This window comes from Felis catus, chromosome F1 (genome assembly GCF_018350175.1).
Source record: "Felis catus isolate Fca126 chromosome F1, F.catus_Fca126_mat1.0, whole genome shotgun sequence".
NCBI classification, from domain to species: Eukaryota; Metazoa; Chordata; class Mammalia; order Carnivora; family Felidae; genus Felis; species Felis catus.
Genome location: NC_058384.1, coordinates 51319785 through 51343838, shown reverse-complemented (window position 1 = coordinate 51343838; position 24054 = coordinate 51319785). Strand labels below are relative to the sequence as shown.

The 24054-nt window shown below is 35.4% G+C and overlaps 1 pseudogene; it reads right to left on the bottom strand.

Annotated features, from left to right (window-relative positions):
* Window positions 1-1571: 1571 nt before the first annotated feature.
* LOC101090482 lies at window positions 1572-3149 on the bottom strand (annotated as a pseudogene).
* Window positions 3150-24054: the final 20905 nt, after the last annotated feature.

Sequence of the window (24054 nt, the reverse complement as noted above, 5' to 3'; positions counted from 1 at the left end):
AAGACTTCAGCAATTCTTTTTCTCCCCAGCTCTATGCTGCAAGAGCTCTATTCCAGATAATAGACAATGAGAGACCTGGGGCTCCCTTCTTCCATTTATCCTCAACTCATAAGAAGGAGGCTCTATTCCAGGTACAGGAGCCCTAACATTTTTCTTTAACATTACCAGAGGATAGAGGTTTTATGCCAGCTGGGGGCATGCTGAGAAGATCACATGCTACTGCCCTTGCACTGAGCCCTGTTTGTAAAGCAAAGGTTTCATTCTGAGAGAATTTGGCCACCTCTCTACCTCTAACTCAACTCCACAGCTGTGGTGCACAAGATTTACGCAGCAGGAGAGGAAGACAAGAACAAAGAGCTCTCCCCAAGGAAACAGGCTGTATTTGGAACAAAGCATGGGGAAATTTAGGCATAAGGGTGCTGTTGAAAACCATAGAAATTTTGGTAGTAAGCAATTAAAAGGAAGCTGGTAGCTCTATGAGAACAACAATATTAACTTCAACAAGTTAGAATTTTAACAGAACCAGGCAAAAATATAGGTGAGAACAGTCTTCTTGGAGCCAGACCAAGCCCCCCAAAATGGCCTTAAAAACTGAATTTTTTTTTTTGGTCTGGCCGTTCTGTTTCTTTCTCTATCTCTCTCTCTTTTATAATTGAGGTTCAATGACACACAATTTAGTTTCAAGTGTACAGCATAGTGATTTGACATTTGTATACATCAGAAAATAATTACCACCACAAGTGTATTTATCATCTGTCACTATACAAAATTAATACAATATTACCAACTATATTCTCTACACTGATCTGAATGGGAGAAGATACTTGTAAATCATATCTGATAAGAGGTTAATATTAAAAATACATAAAGAACTCATACAGCTCAATGACAACAACGACAACAACAACCTAGACAATCTGATTTAAAAATGAAAAATGGGGGCAGAAGATCTGAAAGACATTTTCCAAAGAAAACATACAGGTGGCCAACAGGCACATGAAAAAAGCTTAATATCACTCAACATCAGGGAAATGCACATCAAAACCATAGCGAGACATCGGCACATTGGTCAGAATGGCTATTATCAGAAGACAGAAGGTAACAAACGCTGGTGAAGATTCCCACCTTGTGCTTTGTTGGAGGGAATGCAAACTGGCACAGCCACAGTGGAAAACACTATGGAGGTTCCTCAAATATTGAAAATTAGAACTATCATATGAATTCCATTTTTTAACAATCTTTTTTTCTATTTTTTATTCTTAAATGTAAAACCGTCTCAATAGAGCAGACATAGATAAAAGGGCAGGCGGGAGGGCCACATGCAAGGGTGTGCCTTGGCTGCCGCCATTTTGTAACTTGTTTTAAATCTCAAATGAACAAGGCTGCCACTGTCGCTCATGTCCTCCAGAACCATTGACCACAAAGGCTCAGTGATCTCTGGCTGGCTGGGATCTCCTAATGCCTCTGTGACTGAGCTCACCGTAGCAGTGATAGAGAACTCTGAGCCATTTGCCATCTCAACGTTGCTGGAATGGGGTCTCCACCTGGCTGGGGAGAGGCTGACACTTCTCTCAATGTACCAGTTGAGGTAGATGTAGGAGATGTAAGCTGCATCCATGAATCATGTAGATGTGTATGTTCAAGAAAGTGCTGTGAATGGGCTTCTTGTTTTGGAGTAGAAGCCTCTCAAAGTAAGACTTGTAGAAATCCATCCCCTCTGTGAGGTTATCCTGGGCCTGGAGATCAAAAGAAGTAAGGCTTAAATCACAGATCTTCCTGTAGGCCTCAAGGACCCCATTGTTAACAACCTCGGTCTATTGTTTGATGATCTTCATGGTCTCCTGTTTGTGCACTTTGAGGTCTTCATCTTCCATGGTGATGTTGCAGCTCTCTGTGGACTTCTTGATGCCATCTGTGAACTGTGCACCATGGTGGTTTCTGTTCCTTTCAAATACCATCTGACTTCTTGCTCAATACACTTTTGGCAGCTAAAAAATTCCTGGAGGAAAGCACGGTCGTGAGCATGTCACCCCTCAGATTTCTCAGGACTTTGAACTTGCACAAACACTCCACAGTCTCATGATGATACATCATGGATGCCACTGGGGAATCTGTGGCAGACCCATTGGTACTTGAGAGCTGGGTGAGGCATGATGCATTTTGTGGGGTTTATGGTCAGCCGCTGCTTGATCAAGTTCTTGCTTTAGGAGTCACTGTATCCTACACTTGTGATGGGAAATTATAGGCTCTGACCTTGATCTGCTGATATGGCTTGTGCTGACCTTCATCCAAGAAAGGAGACAATCCCAATAGAATATATACGGAAGATCCCACAGGCCCAGAGGGCCACAGGTTTTCCATAGGGATCTTTCCTCAAGGCCATAGGGGACACCTAACCTGGGGTGCCATCAAAATTAAGCCTACCCTGGGGCACCTGGGCGGCTCAGTCGGTTAAGTGTCCGACTTCAGCCCAGGTCATGATCTCACAGTTTGTGAGTTCGAGCCCTGCATTGGGCTCTGTGCTGACAGCTTGGAGCCTGGAGCCTGCTTTGGATTCTGTGTCTCCCTCTCTCTCTGCCCCTCCCCAGCTCATGCATGCACTCTGTCTCTGTCAAAAATAAATAAACTTAAAAAAAATTAAAAAAAATTAAGCCCACCCTGTTGTTCTCCCACGCTTCCATGACTAGGCCAGCATTGCGTTTGCATCTTTGCATTTGCTTGCCAACATTGGGTTGCCAGGCTTCAGGTCTTGGTGGACAATGTCATGCTGGTGATGTGGCTAACACTTTCCAGAATTTGATGTATATAGAACCAGTTTCACTGTACTACCCTCTGGCCACAATCTCATCAAAGAGCTACTTTCCAGTAACGTGGTCAAACATGAGGTTGTGAACCCTTCTTCTGTCATAAAGGCACTTGATGTTTGCATGTTTCAAAAGTCACAGTAGTTTGACTTCACATTCTAGTTTCTGGGGCTCTTAGGCAGGTAACTTCTTGGTATTGATGATTTTTGCTGTATCATCCTGCATGCAGGAATTCTTCACATACCTGCAAGCCACAGAGAAAGCAACATTGCTGAGCTCCTTAAAGTACGTGTAGTCATTGGCGAAGCATGTTTGGGTGGTGGTGGTGGCCATGTTGGCAGACATGGTGGTGCAGACCACACTGATGTCTGTGCAATCACCACCACTCAGCCAAGGGAGCAAGAGTCGATGAGGCAAAAACAAAAACCAAAAAACAAAACCATAAAGCCCAAATTTAATTATGTCAGACTTTGGAACAATTTGTGTTCCAAGACATAACTCATACAGGCATCCTCAACAATATTACCAGCTGACTCTCATCAGACATACTGGAGGCTACATAATAGCATTGTCATTCAAAGGCCCCAAAGAAAAAGAATTAAAGTAAAAATTTTGTATCAATCATAACTATTAAAAAAAAAACGGAGGTATATTGTTTCTAGCAGCCTTTCACCACGGGAAATACTAAAGGGCATCCTTCAGGCTGAAGTGAAAGGATACTGAACAGTAACTGAAAACTACACAATAGAATAAATAACATTGGTAAAGATAACTGCATGGGTAAATAATAAGTCAGGATAGAAGTATTTTTGTAACTTGTATTTTCTACCATTTAAGAGAAAGCCATATAAAGCAATACTTATAAAAAAGTATTGATTGTATTTCTAATGGTTCAATTCATCAAGAAATATATAAAAAATATATATATATATATATATATATATATATATATATATACACACACACAAGAAGCTAGTCATAAAAGACCTCATGTCCTATGATACCAATCACTTAAAATGTCCAGAGTGGGAAAATTAATTCAGAGAAGAAGTAAATTAGTGGTTTCCTAGGATGGTTTCGTGGGAAATGGGGAGTGACTTCTGGTGGATACAGGATTTCCTTCAGAGAGATAGAAATGTTCTAAAATTGATTGTGGTGATGGTTTCACAACTCAATGAATATACTAAAAAAGCCATATTGTATAATTTAAATGTTTGAGGTGTGTAGAATGTGAATTATATCCCCCCAAAAGTTGTTTAAAAATTACCTCATATCTAACATGATAAGATGTGAAGTTTGATTCCAAGCCCCGCTTCCACTCACCACAACCTTCTGGCAACAGGAAAGCAGTTTCATGCTTTGAAGACACAGCCCCAGGAAGATTTGCACTCTGTTCATCATTGAAACATTACATTTCTCATGACTAGAACTGGTGTCATCATTTAGCTACATGTCTGAGACAAACAAGTCAATACGAAAGACAACAATTAGAGATTTAGAAAACACAAAACAAAAACACGTTGCTGCATCTCATCAAATAATTGGTTTTATGTGACTATTTAATCCCTAAATACTAAAATGGTCTCTTTCCTTCTTAATGTAATGAAAGGCAGCAATCCCCTAGCTCTGAGATCATTGTTCAGGCAGCTTCCTCACTGTTCGGCCTGCTTTGAAAATCAAACATTGGTGCATTCCCATGAACTAACCATGGGGCAGTTACTTCCACTTGTTTGATTTTACCTCACTACTTTGCATCCTTTACATTCCCCATTGTCTTTTTTAAAAATTTTATTTCAGAGAGAAGAGAAAGAGAGAGAGAGAGAGAGAGAGAGAGACAGGGAGAGACAGAGGGAGAGAGCGAGAATCTTAAGCAGGCTCTGTGCTCAGCACGGAGCCTGATATGGGGCTGGATCCCACCACCCTGGGATCATGACCTGAACTGAAATCAAGAGTCAGACACTCATCTGACTAAGCCACCCAGGCATCCCTCCATTGTCTGTTCTGATAACAAGTTGAGGTGAAAGCTACTTAAGATGAGCCTAAGTTGTTGTTCATTCCAATCTTTGATTATGATCTACATTATGTGTTGACTTTGCCCAGGGCTTTTGATGATGTCATTAGTTTGCTATGAGATCTTTGCATCCTTAAAGAAGAATGCATTTAGTGGTTCTAATCAGGGTTAATACTAATCATTAATTATTAATCATTATGGTACAGATACTGATCAATTAAAGTGAACATGTAAGCAATCACAATGGGTACCAGTAAGCGAATCCTTTTCATCAAAATACATCGTCTTTCTCTCCTTCATTTAGAATGATAGAGTTGTATTGTTTTCTCTCCTGGATTTGAAATAATACTTTAGAAATATTTTCTCTTGGGGCGCCTGGATGACTCAGTTGGTTGAGTGTCTGACTTTGACTCAGGTCATGATCTCGCAGTTTGTGGGTTCGAGCCCCACATCAGGCTCTGTGCTGTCAGCTTGGAGCCTGAAGCCTGCTTTGTATTCTGTGTCTCACTCTGTCTCTCCCTGCTCATACTCTGTCTCTGTCTCAAAAATAATAAATAAACATTAAAAAATTATGAAAAAATATTTTATCTTGACAGTTACAAATTGACTTGTAACAAAAATCCCTCTATGTATATTTATTATCCAGCTATCAATTCAGTCAGTACTTTATTTCTTTGTGTAAACTCGCAAAAAAGTCATTTCAACCCCTATGTGTGAGAGGAAATGGGGGAACTCTCCCCAAACTCAGATTTGGGTGAGACAATTGGATCTGTGGAAGAGGTAGGAACTGACAGGAGCCCTAACATACATTCTGGCCACTCTCAGAACTTTGGAAAGATAGGGAAAAAGTAAGGAAATAAATACCCTCATCTGTTTTTCCTGCCTGCAGATTTCTTGCTAGTGCTTTCCATCAGGAAAACAAACAGCAAACCACTAGACATAGTTGCTCAAATGATGCAATTTGTTAAGTTTGGTCTCCTTGGACACAGAGCAGATCAGAACCAAACAAACAAACAAACAAACAAACAAACAAACAGCACTGAATAGCATGAAAAGCAGGATGAAAAGTTGAAAACATGAAGAGTAATTCAGGCAGAACATGAGATTTATGAGCTAATAAATTAGATAACTTCTCTCAGGTCTCCCCTTTACCTAAACACACACTTGACAAATGGCCTATTCTTTGTCTTTCCCAATATGGAAACTAAAGAAATTGAATATAAACACACCTTCCCTCTTAGCAGTCTTAATGGCTATTTACAGAAGCAATCTTTGAGTTACTTCAATGACAGTCAGTTCAAATGGAAGAAATAGATAATTTCTATAACCTTCATCCATTAATAATCTAAACAATAATAGTATTACATGTGATCTTTTATTTAGAAATGGCAAATATTGATTTTGGTAAATTATATCACTCATGGTGGGAATAGTTTGATAGCAGATATGCAGAAGGGAGGCTTGTCATCCTATTATTAATATAACACATTCTAATTCATTCTCTATCAAGTAGAGTCAAAGCCTTCCATGGGTGTGAAGTACATGGGTGCCAATGAATAAAACCAATAATTTTTCCCTTCTCAACCAAACATAAAAGGTCTTCTTTCAGTGCAATCATGTGAGATTTTTATCAACACTTTAAGTTCTATTATGCTCATGGAAATCATACTCCCCATTCTTTTCTTGTCATTGCTGATTTTGTAGAGAGCCCTATGAAACAGTTTTATTACAATTGTTTGAAGATTGTCATATTGGAAATTCTGGTTGCTTATACTGACTAAGAAGGAAGCACTTCAGGTATTTCCCAAGACATAAGAGAAGGAGATTGCACACTTTGAAAGCAAGAAGAAACAGAACAAATGAAGGCAAGGCATTTGACTGATGCAAAGTGCTCTTACATTGAAATTAAAGCACTAAGGCTAGTCAATACAAAAAACACATACTGTTCTTTACATGTTAACATAGTCTCTTCTTTATGTGTACAAACTGATGATTAAATGCCCTAGCCAAATAAATAACACATATTAATCCATGTTAAATGAAATATATATGTGAAGGGTTTCTGAGAAGAAGTAACTGAAAATTATTTTAATATGAATATAGGCTATCTGTATGTGCACTTAGGGATATTTCAAATTTTAGAGTATGAAGTTTCCAGTACCTAACAAGGTTGGATACTACAAAAAAAATAAGTTATTTCACATAGCACAGGCAATAATGACCAATAGTAATTGTCTAACACTGAAGGTGATATAAAAGATTGATTTAAGAACATTTGCAAATATGAAAGCATGATAGAAATATTAGTAATGTATCATTACAATACAAAAATAATTCAAGCACATTTGTAGCTCAGTTGGTTAAGAATCCAACTCTTGGTTTCTACTCAGGTCATGATCTCCTGGTTCGTGAGATTGATCCCCATGTCTGGCTCTGTGCTAACAGCTCAAATCTTTCTTGGGATTCTCTCTCTCCCTCTCTGCTACTAGCATTCTCTCTCAAAACAAACAAATAAACATTTAAAAAAAGCAGCCTAACAAAAAAAAAAAAGAAATAACTTGCATGATCATTTGATTGTAAATATCTGTGTTGTAGTGTGCCTGGCTGCCTCAGTCAGCAGAGCATGTAAATCTTGATCTTGGGGTCATGACTTTGTGCCCTGTGTTGGCATGGATACCACTTTAAAAATAAATAATTAATTAATAAAAATAAATAAATATTTATATTGGTCCTATTCTTGAGGAAATTACAACTGTTCTACTTAAGATATATAAATGTGTCACTAGAACCATATTCTTTTCTAGGAGAAAAATGAGAATGATTAGCTAATATGTTTGGGGGTAATTTGCCCCTGAATTTATTAGTAAAGTTTTTCTCAAAAGTAATGAGTTAAAAATCTGAAAACAAAATAGTAAAACTTCTCTGTTACCAGCTCCTGAGCAAGCTATCTATGGTAGGCCAGATGTTTAGATTTTTCTAATTCTATTCATCTGCTGTTTCTACCCTTAATTTCCCCCTGAACACATATTTTTCCTTGAGTATCAACCTTCTCAAACCTTCTACTATTTAGGGTACTTCTTATTAGAGTAAGGCAATTAGAAATAATTACTAATTTGATAAAAATGATATTTTAGGATGCTAAGTTGTGTATCATTACCTTATTCAATTTTATTAATTCTATTTGCATAAATATAAAAATAACTAAGAATGAGGAAAACATAGTTGGAGAGCATTAAGTGCAGCTGTATATTAAACACAAGAATTTTTCATGGCTATTTCTAGTCCAAATGAGAAATATTAAATAAGTAAATACCACTATGCATAGAAAAGAATGTTAATAATTAAATTAGTTTTCCCTATGGTGGCAAGTGATTTTTTTCTGGTTTTCTAAAAAATATTAAGAGAACAACAACAACAAAAGAAAATACAATCCTAGCTCCATAGCCCAATAAATGAGCATGTTATGTTTTTAAGGGAAACATGAATAAATAGTTTTTTAGTTTGTGCTCTAAGCATTAGTTTATGCTCTAATTCTAACATTTGAATCATATTAATTATATATTTGCTAGATCTAATTTTATTAAAAAGGCATAATTAAAATCAATATTTCTCTCTAATATTCTTATATTGTTGTTTTGTTTTGTTTTGTTTTGTTTTTGAGAGAGAGAAAGAGTGTGTGTGCATGAGTGGGAGAGAGGGTCTGAGTGAGAGAGAGAGAGAGAGAATGAGCTGAGGAGGGGCAGAGAGAGAGGGAGACACAGAATCCAAAGCAGGCTCCAGGCTCTGAGCTGTCAGCACAGCCCAGTGCGGGGCTCAAACTCGTGAATTGAGACATCATGACCTGAGCCGAAGTCGGACGTTTACCTGACTGAGCCACCCAGGCACCCTGCCTTATATTGTTTTTAATGTATAGAATAGGAACTGTTATGAACTGAATGATTGTGTCCTTTGAAGATCATATGTTGGAACCCTACCTTTCATGTGATAAAATTCAGAAATAGACCTTCTAGAAAGCTCTTCTAATTAGGATTAGATGAGGTCATGGGGATGAAGCCCTCATGAATGGGAATTGTGCACAAATGGAAGTCAGGAGACAGCTCACTTCTTTCTGCAGTCTGCTGTTTGAGGACACAAGATGTCAGCAATCTGCAACCTGGATGACGGTCCTCACTACACCCTGACCATGCTGGCTCCTTGGTCATGACTCCCAGCCTCACAAAATGTGAAAAATAAATTTCTGTTGTTGATAAGCCACCCTGTCTTAGGTATTATTTTTATAGCAGTTGGAGCTAAGACAGGGACTTTCAGAAGTAATTCTTTCAAAGTCCTCAAATAAAGAGTTAGCAACTCATTCAATTTTGAGCATTGCCTCAATCATTATTTACCTTTTAATTGTGTCTTCTTGGCTCTATCACTTGGTTATTTTGTGACCTTGAACAAAATATGTTCCCTGTTACCCAGTCATCTCTTTTCCACAATATTTCAGACCAACAGCAGAGTTAAAGACCTTGGGTTATAAAGCCTGACTGCTGTACAAGGAGCCTATGAACAAATAGGTAACTTTACTAATTTGAGGTGTGTGTGTGTGTGTGTGTGTGTGTGTGTGTGTGTGTGTGTTTGGGCACTTTGTGGGGACTTGCCTAACACATACTTAGTAGGGTTTGTCTTCTATAAGACAAGATTACATATTACTCTGTATTTTTGGTATGTTTAAGTTCCTTAAAATGCTCCCGTGATCTCAGCAGCTGCTTTTGCTATTGCTAGAATTAAATTGGAGAAAATTATGTGACAAAATAAACTCGTGCTCCAGGAACCAAAACTTACAGGTTTGCTTAAGTGGAAATTTAAAAACAGATAGGAAAAGAAATAGTGATTTTGTGAAACAAACAAACAAACAGCTTTTACTAGAGCACATTCATTGTATTTTTTAGGAGAGTATTCTGTTCTGGAGATCTTCTATTCAGCGATATGCACTAAATATACTGTGTGTTTACTAATCAGTGAAGTTTTCCTCAAACCAAATATTAGGTGATGTGAATTTCAGATGAAGCTCATCTTTCAAAATGTCAATCACAGTAATACAGAAAAGCAACATTCTTCAAAATTGGAAAGTGCCACACTGCTAATGTTCGAAGTATTAACACTGAGAATACATGTATTTGTTAATTTTATCCTTTTATTGCTTGCATCATTACTTACCTAACCACTGGGACCCAATATAAAAGATATTTTTTCAAATATACAATTGACAAATAGCTAGATCTTTTATGACAGTAACTGATAGGCAGAGAAATTTTCAGAAATTGTTGTAGCAAAATGTTATTGTAGTCTTCCAAAACATAAGAAAACCACTGTTATTATTAGAATTCTATATCATTTTAAATGCATAATGATACACATTTTTCAGAATGTGACTGGCAAATAGATTTCAGAGCTCTTTCTGATTTTTAACTCAACTTTTAAATTTTTGCAAGTTGAATAACTGTTTTAAAAACAGACCCTAAGTAAGCTTGTGTGATAATATAGTATTTTCTGGTGCCTTCAAGGAAATTTGATTAGCAGTTGCTTCGCACTGGTTTTAATAAATCATTACATTCAAAGCAGATGTGCTTTTCAATAATCCTAAATTTAAATTCTTTCAGTCCTCTTTTCTTCTGAAGTTTGTACGTTATGTTCTCAAAAGCATTCAATTTTATATCAATAAAAATATTTAAATGCACAAGTTAAAGAGTGTTCCTTTTAAATAAGCATTCTCAACTACTATGAGGCTAAATTTGAATGTGAATTGCTACACCTTTGAAGAATAGCTATATCATTAATCTGTAATCAGCCATTGACATATTCATTTGTTCAAGAGACCAGCTGTTGGTAGGGCAATTTTCATAAAATTAAGAAATCAATGTTATAACCATATGTAGTGTTTGATTTGATGCAGAGGGGAATTAGTAATAAAACGAGAGTGTAGTACTTCATAAAGAGATGACATTCACATAACCTTAACCCTTTGCATGAATAAATCTGAAATTAAAAATGTTCTACACTAAGAAATAGTTTTTTTCACCTTCAACATATGTCCTGAAAGTTCTTTATTTTTGTTTTGTAGATAAGTAATATAAAAAAATAATAGCAAAAAAACCCCACCAGAAACAAATGACCCAATAAATACCATGTACTTAGTATAAGTATCTGTGACTAGATTAAAATAAATCCAGCAATAATTTATAAATAAAATTCCATGTCACAGGTTATTTTAAGATGATAATATAATTGCCATAATAAAAAGATAGGTTTTGATACAAAATATTTACTAAATCTAATGACTTGAGTATATGTAAAATGTAAGTATATTCATGTACTTTATGTATATCAAAAATTAATTACTTAAATAAAAAGAAAACAATTTAGAATTAGAGATTATTTTGATTATCAAATCTGTCAGCACAGAATAATAAATTATTTATAATCTATTCTTATAGAAAATAAAAACAGATTATATGTAATATTACTTTTATTGACAATATTTTTTAAAGTTCATTTATTTATTTTGAGAAAGAGTGTGGGTGTGTGCAAACACATGCAAACAGGAGAGGTGCAGAAAGAGGGGGAGAGAGAGAATCTCAAGCAGGCTCCGTGCTGTCAGCGCAGAGACTGATGTGGGCTGGATCTCATGAACTAGGAGATCATGACTAGAGCCTAAATCAAAAGTAGAATACAACATTGTGTTCTTTTAATAAATTGTACTGACTTAAAATAATCTGTAATTGGGGCACCTGGGTGACTCAGTGGGTTAAGCGTCTGACTTAGGCTCAGGTCATGATCTCACTGTTGGTGGGTTCAACCTGCATTGGGCTCTATGCTGACAGCTCGGAGGCTGGAGCCTACTTTGGATTCTGTGTCTCCCTCTCTCTCTGCCCCTCCCCCGTTCACACTCTGTCTCTGTCTTGAAAATAAATAAACATTAAAAAAATTTAAAAAAGAGTCTATTAATATTTAAAATATTTATATTTATAAAGTCTATACTTCAAATATTTTAATATTATATTATATTATATATTATATATAATATATTATATATATTATATATTATATTATATATTATATATTATATTATATTATAATATTATATTATATATTATATTTTTGATATATAATTAATATTATAATATTTATAAATGAATATAAAATATTTGTGAACTAATATATATTGTTTAGTTTTATATTTTGTTCATAGTAATTTTATTTAAATACAGGAATTTGAGAGTAGATAACTTTTGCTTTGCTTTGCTTTTAGTAGGTGTCAGGGGCTCAGCTGAGTTGGGAGATCCTAGCTGGCAGGTGTCATAGAAGCCAGTTAAAGCAAGTCAGAAATTAAAGAGTTAAGACTAATCACTTACTGCAATGGTATAAGCAAGATGCTAAAACTGGAAAAAGGCCACCAAGACCCTTGCATTTTACCCCACGCAAGGAAGTGCCGAAGGTCCGTTGGATCAGCACAAAGGGTCTCACTTTTGTGGGAGCCCCGAACAAAAGGCTGCAGCAGTTTTCTGCAGCCTGAGTGGGGGAGGTGTTGAGGGTAGGGGTGGAGCACAATCCAGGAGGACTCTGAAGGGAAACTACTGAGTACTGAGTTAGAGCGGCAAAAACTGTCTTCAAGGTTTCCCCCTTTCTTCCTGTAAGGAAACCTCACTGCCAGAAGACCTCTCTCTGGCCAAGCCTTTGGACAGAGACCTAGGGATGAATGTGCCTAGGAATGAAGGGTAGGGAGTTAAATATATCAAGAGAATGATCTTCCAGAATGCCTTAAGGGAATTGCCTGGTGAGTGTGGAGCCAGAAGGAAATGAATAATTGTATCATTCTTAATATTGAAAATCAACTAACATTTACTGAGCACTTGTTATAGTCAGTTTCACAAATTTTATTTTCTGCTTTCACGCAAAATGTCCTCATTACAACCACATTACAACCATTACAAGTGGATCATACATCTGTCTTGAAACTAGTAAAGTGCTGCTGAGAATGGTCGATGCACATGTACTAGGTTAGACACTGGTAAAAGGTTGAAGCCCTTTATTCTGTTTCTGTTGGCATTCAGTGATATTTTATCACTACGTATCTGCTTGGGCACAAGACATTCAAAATGATTGATAATCCATGACAATGTAAATAGCTGCTGTGTACCTATTTCTCTCATTTTTCTTGCACCTTTTTCTGCTGTCAAGAGACCTCTTTTGAACTGACAGGAAATAGCAGCATAGAGTTCAGAGGGACACGCTTTGTCATGATAAGAAAATGATATATCTGAGATTTTATGGCTGATACCAGTTCAACTATTTTCTGCTGTGATTTTTTTCTGCTGCAATTTTAATATAGACTTTTGGTTAAGCTTAAAGTATTTATTTAAATCATATGATATTAACTCTATGCTTGTGTTAAATACATTTTGGAACTGTATTTATTATTATGGGATGGATCCTAAAAAGGACAAAGATGCCCCTTTAATTATTAAAATAACCAAAGGCAGCATCTTATACACTTTCCTCTCGCATCTGTGCATTGATGTAAGTAGGAGCTGGATATAGAAAAAAATGAGCAAAACATTATTTGTGTTTTCAAGTAGCTTAACAGGAAAAGAGTTAAATAGACGTATAGGTAAGCAATTATAAAAAGGAATATATAATAATAAAATAGTGGGAAACTATTGGAACAAATAGGCTAGAAACCAACCCATAGCTAGATAAACATGGAATTCTTGACCAAAGTATTACTATGAGGTAGATATAAGAGTAGCCACTAGGAAAAATGGCACTCCAAGAAAATGAAATACCATACCATATGTACAATCCTGGAAGCAAAAGAAAACATAGCTCCTCTTTGGAATTCCAAGGAATTGTGTGTGATTGGAATACATACTGTGGGAGCTGAGAGGCAAAGGTTAGAAAGGACCAAGAAGTGTCATTAAGAGTCTCAGGTTAAGTGGGTACAGAGGTAAGTCTAAGAGACGGGTAGTGAACGCCCTTATGTTGTCATACTAAAGTTCGACCATTTCCCATCAGCAATAATAGCAAGCCTCTGCAAAGGTTTAAAAAGAGAAGAAGTATAGTCAGTCTTTTTTTAATCACCTTGGATGCAAGTTAGAGAATGCTTCAGTGAAAGGTCAAACTGGAAGCAGGACAATTAACAGGCTGTTGTAATAATTTAACTGAGTGTGAGTGACAAACTGAAGTAATGTAAATGAATGTAAAGAAACTTGATGGATTTGAATGATATTAAGATCCTTGGTTATTGAAACAAAGATGATACAGTGATCAAGAAAAGTTATGTGGTCTTAGTCCCTTCAGGCTGCTCTACAAAATACCATGGACCGGGTGGCTCCTAAACAACAGACCTTTTTCACAGTTCTGAAGCTGGAAAGTGCAAAATCACGGTTTATGGTAGATTTGGTGTCTGGTTAGATCCTATCTGCTAGTTCGTAGTAGATGATTGTCTTTCTCTCTGTGTTTTCACGTGGCCAAAGAGGTGAGGGATCTTTCTGGGGTCTCTTTTATAAAGACATTAGTTTATTCATAAGGGCTCTGGGCTTATGATCTACTCATTTCTCAAAGGCTTTATCTACAGATATTATCACATTGGGGATTAAATTTCAACATGAATTTTGAGGGGACACAAATATTCAGTGTTAGGATTTTTGGTTCCAACAAAAAATCAGTGATATAGGCTCCAAATACTGATATGAGGGCTACAGGAAGGACAGAAAATTAGTTGTGAGACACAAAGAATTTCTTCTTAGACATACTATTTGAATGTCTAGTACCTTCAGTCCCACACTATTATGTGGTACTCAAGAAAGAGGTTTGAGTTCGTGGCGTATGTCGTGAAGAGCAAGCAGTGGCCTACACTCAACCCTTTAGAAGTTCCAGATGATTTAAACTTCAAAATTATAACAGATTTTTAAAGTAATCTGTCACCAAATACAAATCCCTAGAACAACTAACATTTACCCTAACCAGACACCATTATGACAGGAGGGTGACCATGATAGGATGAAATGCCTATAAAATGTGTACCTTTATACTGAAATACCATTTCATTTCTTATCACAAAGAGGCCATTGATTATCCCCCTGAAAGCCAACTCTAAAACACAGAAAACTTAAATTTTGCATGCCATATTCCAGGAAAACCAATCAATCAACCAACCAACAAACTAATAAAAAACAGACACTTTTATGGAAACCTTTATTTATCCCATAAAACTCTGATGAATGTGAGATGAAATGTGTATGTGTACTGAAAGTGTGTATATTTAATAGAATGTTCAAAAACAATTGTCAAGACATATATATAAAAAAGGTGAATGTGATCTTGCAAACGAATAACATTTGAAGCCATAGTTATGAGTTTGGCCAGAGTTTATAGAAAAGAGGATACATTTTAAGTTTTTTCCCCCTGAATTCTCAAACAATGTAATAGCTTCATTTGATTATTGTTATTGTAAGTCAAAATACGAATTCCATTGAAGATATGGCAATTTGTAAAATAAGCTTATTAAAATGTTAAGTTTGAAAAGAGGAGGGGTGCCTGGGTGACCCAGTGGGTTAAGCATCAACTCTTGATCTTGGCTCAGGGCACGATCTCACAGTTCATGAGATTGAGCCCCATGTCTTGCTCTGTACTTGGTGTGGAGCCTGCTTGGGATTCTGTCTCTCCCTCTCTCTCTCTCTGCCCCTCTTATGCTCAAGCTCTCGATCACTATTCAGTATCAATGTGTCTTATGTTTCTATTAGCGTTATTTTTCTACCACATCACTATATATTCTTCTGTCTCCTATTATCAATTTCAGTCATTACTATATTTCTCAATGTTTATTTTTACTACACTAAAATTTTCATAATACTCCAACTAACAACTCTGTATTTCACATTCTTATCAAATGAACCAGATAGACAAAAGATTGACCATAAAATAGGTATCCACAAAATTTAAAAAAATATATGAAATGCCTTACATTTTTAACAAGGTCTCTATATTTTGGCTGTTGGCATCTCTAACACTTTCTGTTCCTTTTGAATTATGGGAATTTCTCAACTTATAGTGTTTCTGTAATATTTCTTTACCTGAAAGTTAATTTTTATCTTGCATTTTGGAATTTCTCCCTACAAATTCACAGATTAGTATCCAGCTAAAGACTCAAGTAGATCCCTATCTAGATTTTTCTAGAGCTCTTTTGCAAAATGCTCCCTTTTTCATGGTACTCTGCCTCACACATTCTAGCCCTCTCAGCCTCCCTGAACTCCTTATGTTCCCCTTCTCTTCAACAGTACTCTCTGACCCTGTGTCTTCTCCCTCTCTGGAAGTCCAGAGCAATGATTTCCTTTTCTCAACAATTACAATTTTATTCCGACTCTTTTTCAGTGGATGAAAAATGTTGTTTCTGTGTTTTTGTCCATCTTACCAGTAATTTATGGTGGGGGAATAAGTACATACCTCCTGACTAAATACCTCATGACTAAAACTAAAATTGTCAGTATTTTTTAAAAGAAAAGTTAGTAATCAGAAAAGAAAATCGTCTGTGAAGACATCACAGTTTTTACTAATGAAACACTGTAAAAGAAAGCAACAGGAAGGATGCTAGAGGACATGATCATTTGAAGTATTTTTGTCTGAGCCACATATGATAAAGCAAATCCAAGTAGACATATGAGTGGACAAGTATGAGTAATTGCTTCTGAACTCCAAGTCGCTAGCAACCTGAAATGCCTACATTTTGTCCTGAGTTGCTAGAAGATTTTGCCTCAATTTACTGGTGTCCAATTATAATACAAATGCATACACTATTATTTCTCCTGCTTGGACACCAACAAGTGTGCATGTCCACTCTTCACATGTCAATATTCTCCACACATCTTTTGTTCAATCCTGTTTTCTTCCTTCCACGGTATAAGGAACTATATGTAGAATCATTTAAAAAGCATCATAGATGGGGCACCAGGGTGGTGCAGTCTGTTAAGTGTCTGCCTCTTGGTTTTGTCTCAGGTCATGATCTCATGGTTTGTGGGTTTGACCCCCACACATGTGGTTCTGCACTGACAGTGTGGAGCCTGCTTGGCATTCTCTCTCTTTCCCTCTCTCTCTGCCCCTCCCCTACTCTCTCTCTCTCTCTCTCTCTCTCTCAAAATAAATAAATAGAACTTTAAAGAAGTATCATAGATGGGAAAAAAATGAGTGGGCTATGCCTGTGGTCAGCACAAGAATCTATTACTTCTTCAGTTATTCCATATGTTTTGTCTAACATTCAATGACAAAATGTTGATCTGGGTAAATGATGACAAATAAAAAACAAAATGTTTTCTAGTATTTGACTATTCAGTTGTCTTAAAATCCTTTTAAATCTACAATCTGTTTAGCTCTACAAATTGGTTGCTATCATTTAATACCACTAATGCAGAATATAAAAGAACAGTTTCTGAATTTACAGTAATATGATATTATTCGTTTATAAAGAAATGTAAGTACCTTTTTAAAAAGATTATTATAATATTCTAGTTACTAGTCAAGACAGAGGTGGTGATATAACTAGCTCAGTATTAGAAAAAAAATAAACTTTTAATCTATTAATGTGTAATGTGTAATTAATGTGTAACCTAAATCACATAAATTATTCTTTTCAGAATCAAATTAAAAATCAAGCGAAATAATATTTTTAATGAATGGAAATATATGTAAACAAAATGTACTTCTGTAGCTTTTTATTTTGTTTTTCACTTCAAACGTACAAAAAATAGAGGCATCTGCATGACTCAGTTGTGTCAGACTCTTGATTTTGGCTTAGGTCGTGATCTCAGGGTTGTGTGATCCAGCCCCACATAGGGCTCCATGCTGGGCATGGAGACTGCTTAAGATTCTCTCTCTCTCCCTCGGTCCCTCTCCACAACTCATTCTCTCCCTCTCCCTCTCTCTCTCTCTCTCTCTCAAATTAAGAAAAAATAGTACAAAAAAACCCCCACTGTATATATTTTTCACAACCTTTATGGAAATCATGGCTATGACTATCTGTATGTATGTCTCCTGATATTTGTAGTTTAATATTTGTTGGGCATATTAATTATTTAATTGTACATTTAGTTATACATTTAAATACTAATTTCTCTAGATTTTTGTTCACAATAAGTAAATATTTAAAATTAGATGTTGTGGGGTGCCAGGGTGGCTCAGTTGGTTAAGCGTCCTATTTCAGCCTTCAGCTTGGGTCATGATCTCACTGCTCATGAGTTCGAGCCCTGCGTCGGGCTCTGTGCTGACAGCTCAGAGCCTGGAGCCTGTTTCCGATTCTATGTCTCCCTCTCTCTCTGCCCTTCTCCCACTCATGCTCTGTCTCTTTCTCTCAAAAATAAATGACTGTAAAAAAAATTTAAATTAGATATGTTGCAAAAGTGTATGTTCTTATCATAGATAATATATCATGTTTTCATTTAAAATTTAAAATCTTTTTGTCCTTTTTTTTTTTTAAATTTCAGAAAGAGTGCACACGAGTTGAGGAGAGGGACAGAGGGAGCGAGAGAATCCCAAGCAGTCTCCATGCTCAGCACAGCTCAGCACAGCATTATTTTTCCTCACCATAATCTAGAGATAACATGGACGCTGAAATAAAATAATGGAATGTGATGCCTGTTGAAACTGTACACAGACATGGCCTGTTTTTCCTCTTTTCTTTGACACAAAAATATTATTAAAAGAGTTGCTGTAGGCCTGGTATCATTCTTGACAGAATCTTAGAGCAGAAAAGAACTCATGTTCTGCCACTTTGGACATTATAGGGTACACTATTTTACTTTACAAGAACTGAGGGTAAACTGTATTTTCCCCAGAGGATATTTCAGTTTGAGTTTTGAAAACTGTATATAAAGGTTACCAATTTAATGAAGGCTTTACACAAATCAGAAAGCATTTAGTCAAGAACAGAAACATTCCAGTAAACTGAATTATGACAATTTGAGAAAGAAAAATTGAAGAGGGATAGTGATTATATAGTCAATGTAGTTTCACTTTTGCTTCTACTGAATGTGAATGAAGTGTTGCTGTATTATATACTCATGTATGCCTTTTACCACTATCCTATGATTATGAAATAAACATCCAGTTTACAATCGTTTGACATTATTATTTTTTTCTTGCATATATAGCATTTTTGTTTTGTTGCTTTCAAAAATCACACATATACACACATATTAATAAAATAAAGACATATTAATCAATAAATATATTTATAAATATATTATGACAAATAGGCATATTAATCAATAAATATTTCTATATTATTACATTTAGGTATATATCTTAATTTTTGATATTTTATCATATGCATTTAAGGTTTCATATCTTTTAACTGATGTTAAATTCTAATCAGGCAATGGATTTATGAAACTTACTTGAAACACTTATTGGATCTTCTTAACTGAAAGGACCCAAGTTAGAGAAGTTTAATTAAAAGTGAATGAATTGGTAAAAAATGATACGAAGAAAATTTTCTAATGTTAAGTAAATTATAAGTTGTCTATTTGAACCTGTATAAGACTTAATTTGCTGCATAAGATGCTATTTGCTGCCCTCCAAAAAGAAGAGGGAATATTTCCCATACTTTGATATCAAGATTGGGAATTTATTCAGAACATTTTCCCGAGTCATCATTAGTTTTAAGGATTCAGCAACCATTTAATCCAGTAATTCCATTTCTGAGAATTTATGTAAAGAAAATGAAATCACTATCTTAAAAGGATATCCACACTATTTACAATAGTTAAGTCATGTAAGCAGCATAACATAAGTGTCCAATGATGGATGAATGTATAAAGAAAATGTGACATATATGTATATAGAACTCTTTTGTAGCTGTATGTGTATATATGTATATATGTGTATACACACACAAACACACACAATGGAAGATTATTCAACCATTAAAAATGGAAATACTGACATTTGCAACAGCACTGATGAATATTGAAGGCATTATGTTAAGTGAAATAAATCAGACAAAGAAAAATATTGCATGGTCTCATTTTTATATGGACTCTAATAAAAACATGACCTCATTAGATACAGAGAATGGATTGGTGGTTGCCAGAGGAGAGTGCAGGGGGTGGAGGGAGACATGGGGTGGGAGAAGTGAGTGAAAGAAGTCAAAAGGTACTAACTTCTAGCTGCAAGATAAATAAGCCCTGGGGATAGAATGTACGGCATGGTGACTATAGTTAACAATAATGTATGTTTGAAAATTGCTAAGAGAGTAAGTCTTAAAAGTTCTCATCCCAAGAAAAATACTGAAACTATGTAAGGTAATAGATGTTAATTAAACTTATTCTAGTAATCATTTTGCAATATGTACATATATTAAATCATTATGTTACATACCTAAAACAAACACAAAGTTGTATATAAATTGTATCTCAATAAAAATGACTTGACTGTCTAATGGCATGTTTATTTATGTCTATGTATATTTAGATCACACATAATTTCATGAATATGAAAACAACAGTGGATAAAACATAATATTTTTATTCATGTCATCTTGTTTTATAAACATGATAATTATGTAATTCTATATTTTAGTTGTAAAAGTTATAAAATAGAACCTGGAAATCTATTTTAAATTTATTGTTTTATATAAAATATATATGATATAAATATTTATGAAGGTGGTTAGAAGTTTTAAGGCAATTTATTAATACTGGTTCTAAAACACCATTTTTTTCAAATTGAAAAATATCCCTATATAACTTCTTTTAATGTAATTTTTCTTTTCAAATGACTACATATTAAACTCTTTTCATCACACTCAACACAGAATCAAAAGAGATGTTTTAAACAATCTTTTAAGGAATATATTAAGTTTTATCTTTTCATAATGTTACTGTAAGAAACAAATGATACACTGAAGATAGTTTTAAATCAGTTGCCTGTGCTATATTGCTTTCTCTTCACAGGTAATTGATGTTAAAAAATGTTCACTTTTGTTGTGTTTGATGTATTACACACAAAACAGTGTTCTAAAATCTCAATTATAAAAATCTTTAACTATTAGAATGATGATACTACAGATACACATTTTTCTGTCCTTTTCTGAGAACTACACAATGTTAAATTGAGATTTTTCTTTTTCTAAAAATGTTTTAATGTTTATTTATTTTTGAGAGGGACAGAGACAGAATGCGAGTGGGTTAGGGGCAGAGAGAGAGGGAGACACAGAATTCGAAGTAGGCTCCAGGCTCTGAGCTGTCAGCACAGAGCCCGACGCGGGGCTCGAACTCACAAGCTGTGAGATCATGACCTAAGCACAAGTCAGATGCTCAACCGACAGAGCCACCCAGGCGCCCCATGATTTTTCTTTATATCACTGATATTAAAGTTATCTCACACAATTCAATCATCAATCCTCTTGAATGATTCATAGTATATGATTCTTATTGCCTAAGGACTAACATAATTATCCTTTACTCTCCACAACCATACTCTCTTTTGAGATCCATTCTGTTATGTATTTAAAAACACTAAAAACCTTTTTAAGTCAGATGAAAATATGTGGAGGAAATTACATAAAAAAGAAAAATTCAGAAAATATAATTCTTACCAAACTTATCTACCTAAAAAAAATCTCACTGTTAGCTAACTCCATTCAGGGAAAAAAACAAAACAAAACAGAATAATTTTGATAAAATTAGTCATGAGCTGCTTCCTTAGAAATCAAGTTAGATTGGATTTGTCATGACTTTTTCAGATAAAGACATCGGTATTTGTTTTGAATTGTGCTATGGCAATCCCACAGGTTAGAGCTGGAGAACCAAAAGGGAACTGATCTTATCTACCTAAAATTGTAATGTCCTAGAGATCTCCTTCACTGTATATGTGTTTTGAAAAGAATACTGTTAATTACCCACAGTTTAAAAGGAATTTTCAGCTTCTCCTAAAGTTGGAGTAAAAGGACCAGGTTTACCTGCTGCCAGAAATAACAAGACAAGACAAATACATGAAGCAACCATTTTCAAGACGCTGGACATCAGGCAACACGGGATAATGATTACTGAGAGAGAGTAAAAAAATAAAACAAACTTTAAGGGGCACCTGGGTAGCTCAGTCGGTTGAGCGACTGACTTTAGCTCAGGTCGTGATCTCACAGTTTTTGAGTTCGAGCCCCCTGTCAGGTTCTGTGCTGACAGCGTGGAACCTGGAGCCTGCTTTGGATTCTGTGTCTCCCTCTCTCTCTGCCCCTAACCCACTCGCATTCTGTCTCTGTCCCTCTCAAAAATAAATAAACATTTTAAATAAATAAATAAATAAATAAATAAACTTTAAGATTGCTCTAATTTTCTGCCTTGAGAGAGACTCCAGGTTTTGGTATTGGTAGGGGCACCCCAGGTAGAACCCGCCAAATACCATGTGTTGAAGAAATGGAGCTGAGAGAACAAGGAGACTAAGACTGGGACAACTTCCAGGACAGAGTACCAGGCATAAGAAAGCTACACAGAAAGAGAGCTTCCAAGATTGACAGCCACCTCCCCTTAGTATTCAGCAGAGCACTGACTGACTCATGGTACAGATTCACTAAAGAAATTATTGATTTCAAGTATTACCTAAGACCAGATAAATAAACTATCCGAGATGATTACAGATAATGATGTCTGACATTTATACACACCTGAGAACATTGTCAGTTTCTACCAGCCAAATTAGAATACCTCATAATTCACAGAGTACTTGGCATTATACTCATAGAGACCCTGCTTTAGTAGTAGGAAATAATTACATGAAGAACTTGGAGAATACAAAGCCATGCCACAGACTGGGAAACATAGTTTAAAATCACATATCTGATAAAGCACTACTGTCCAGAATCTATAAACAATCCTTAAATTCAATAATGGGAAACAATCTATCAAAAATGGGCAAAATATTTGAGCAGGCACTTCACCAAAGAAGATCTATGGATAGCCAATAAGTACATGAAAAGACACTTGTGATATTGTTTTTCACTGAGGAAGCAAATGGTGAAACCACTAAGAAATGCCACTGTGAACTATTAGAATGGCTAAAATTAGAAGATTGGCCATAACAAGTTCTGAGGAAGATTATCCAGTTCATGATCTTATTTGACCCCCAAAACTACCAAGAGATTTTCATTCACTTATGTTTATTTCTTACTTGCACGTAGTCTTGAAAATATTATTCTAATGCGAAGTTCACCTGGGAATCTCAAATTTTTTCCTCAATTTAATTTTATTAATGCTTTATTTCTAGAACCTGACCTATGTGACTTCCTACTAACTTTGTCTTGCAAAACTTCTGGAATTTTTCATCTGTTCCTATGCATTTATAAATATTTTAACACTAAATTTTAAGTGTATGCATACAGAATTCAAAGCTTAGTGGCAAGTGAAACTTGAAGACCATCTTTCCATATGTTTTCATAAAAGACTTTTGAAAATATATTTTAAAAAGACAGGATTGACTGAAATTAAGATAATTATGCATAAAACTTTATGTTCAAGCAAAAATACTTCATGAATATGGCTGCATAATCTTACTGCTATAGCGATATCTTTGTCTTGGTAGACAGCTGAGAATGCAGTCATCAGTTCTTTGTGTCTTAGTATGAAGAGTCTTCTTGACTTCTCAGAGGTGTTTGATTTCTGTCCCTTTATTTCAGATCAGTACTGAAGCCTGTAAATCACACTTACTCTAAGGGATCCAGTAGCAAACAGAGGCTATAATGTGACCTTAGTAATTTGGCATTATAGTGTCTCTTGGAAACATCAAAATCAGTAGTAGTTCTTTTTATGTTTCTCTAAAGTGTTTTCCACGTTGACAGTAAAACTACTTTTAAATTGTTTTCATGACTGGGAGAAATAATTTACTTTATTATTTCTTATCAAATTTACAAGCTTAAAATATCTTCACTAATTAAAGTGTCTAATTCTCAAAGTGAAGTATCTCTGTTTTGGGTCGGGGTCCTATACTTTCACTTGTGCTTGTTGTTATATTAAAGGGAAATATAATAGATTTTTAACTAAATTATGTACCTTCAACATGACTTTAAAAATTTTTCTCAGACTAGACATGCCTGAGTGGCTCAGTCAGATGAGCATATGGCTCTTGATTTAGGCTCAGGTCATGATCCCTGGGTCACGGAATCAAGCCCTGCCTGGGGCTCCATGCTGAGTGTAGAGCCTGCTTAAGATTCTCTCT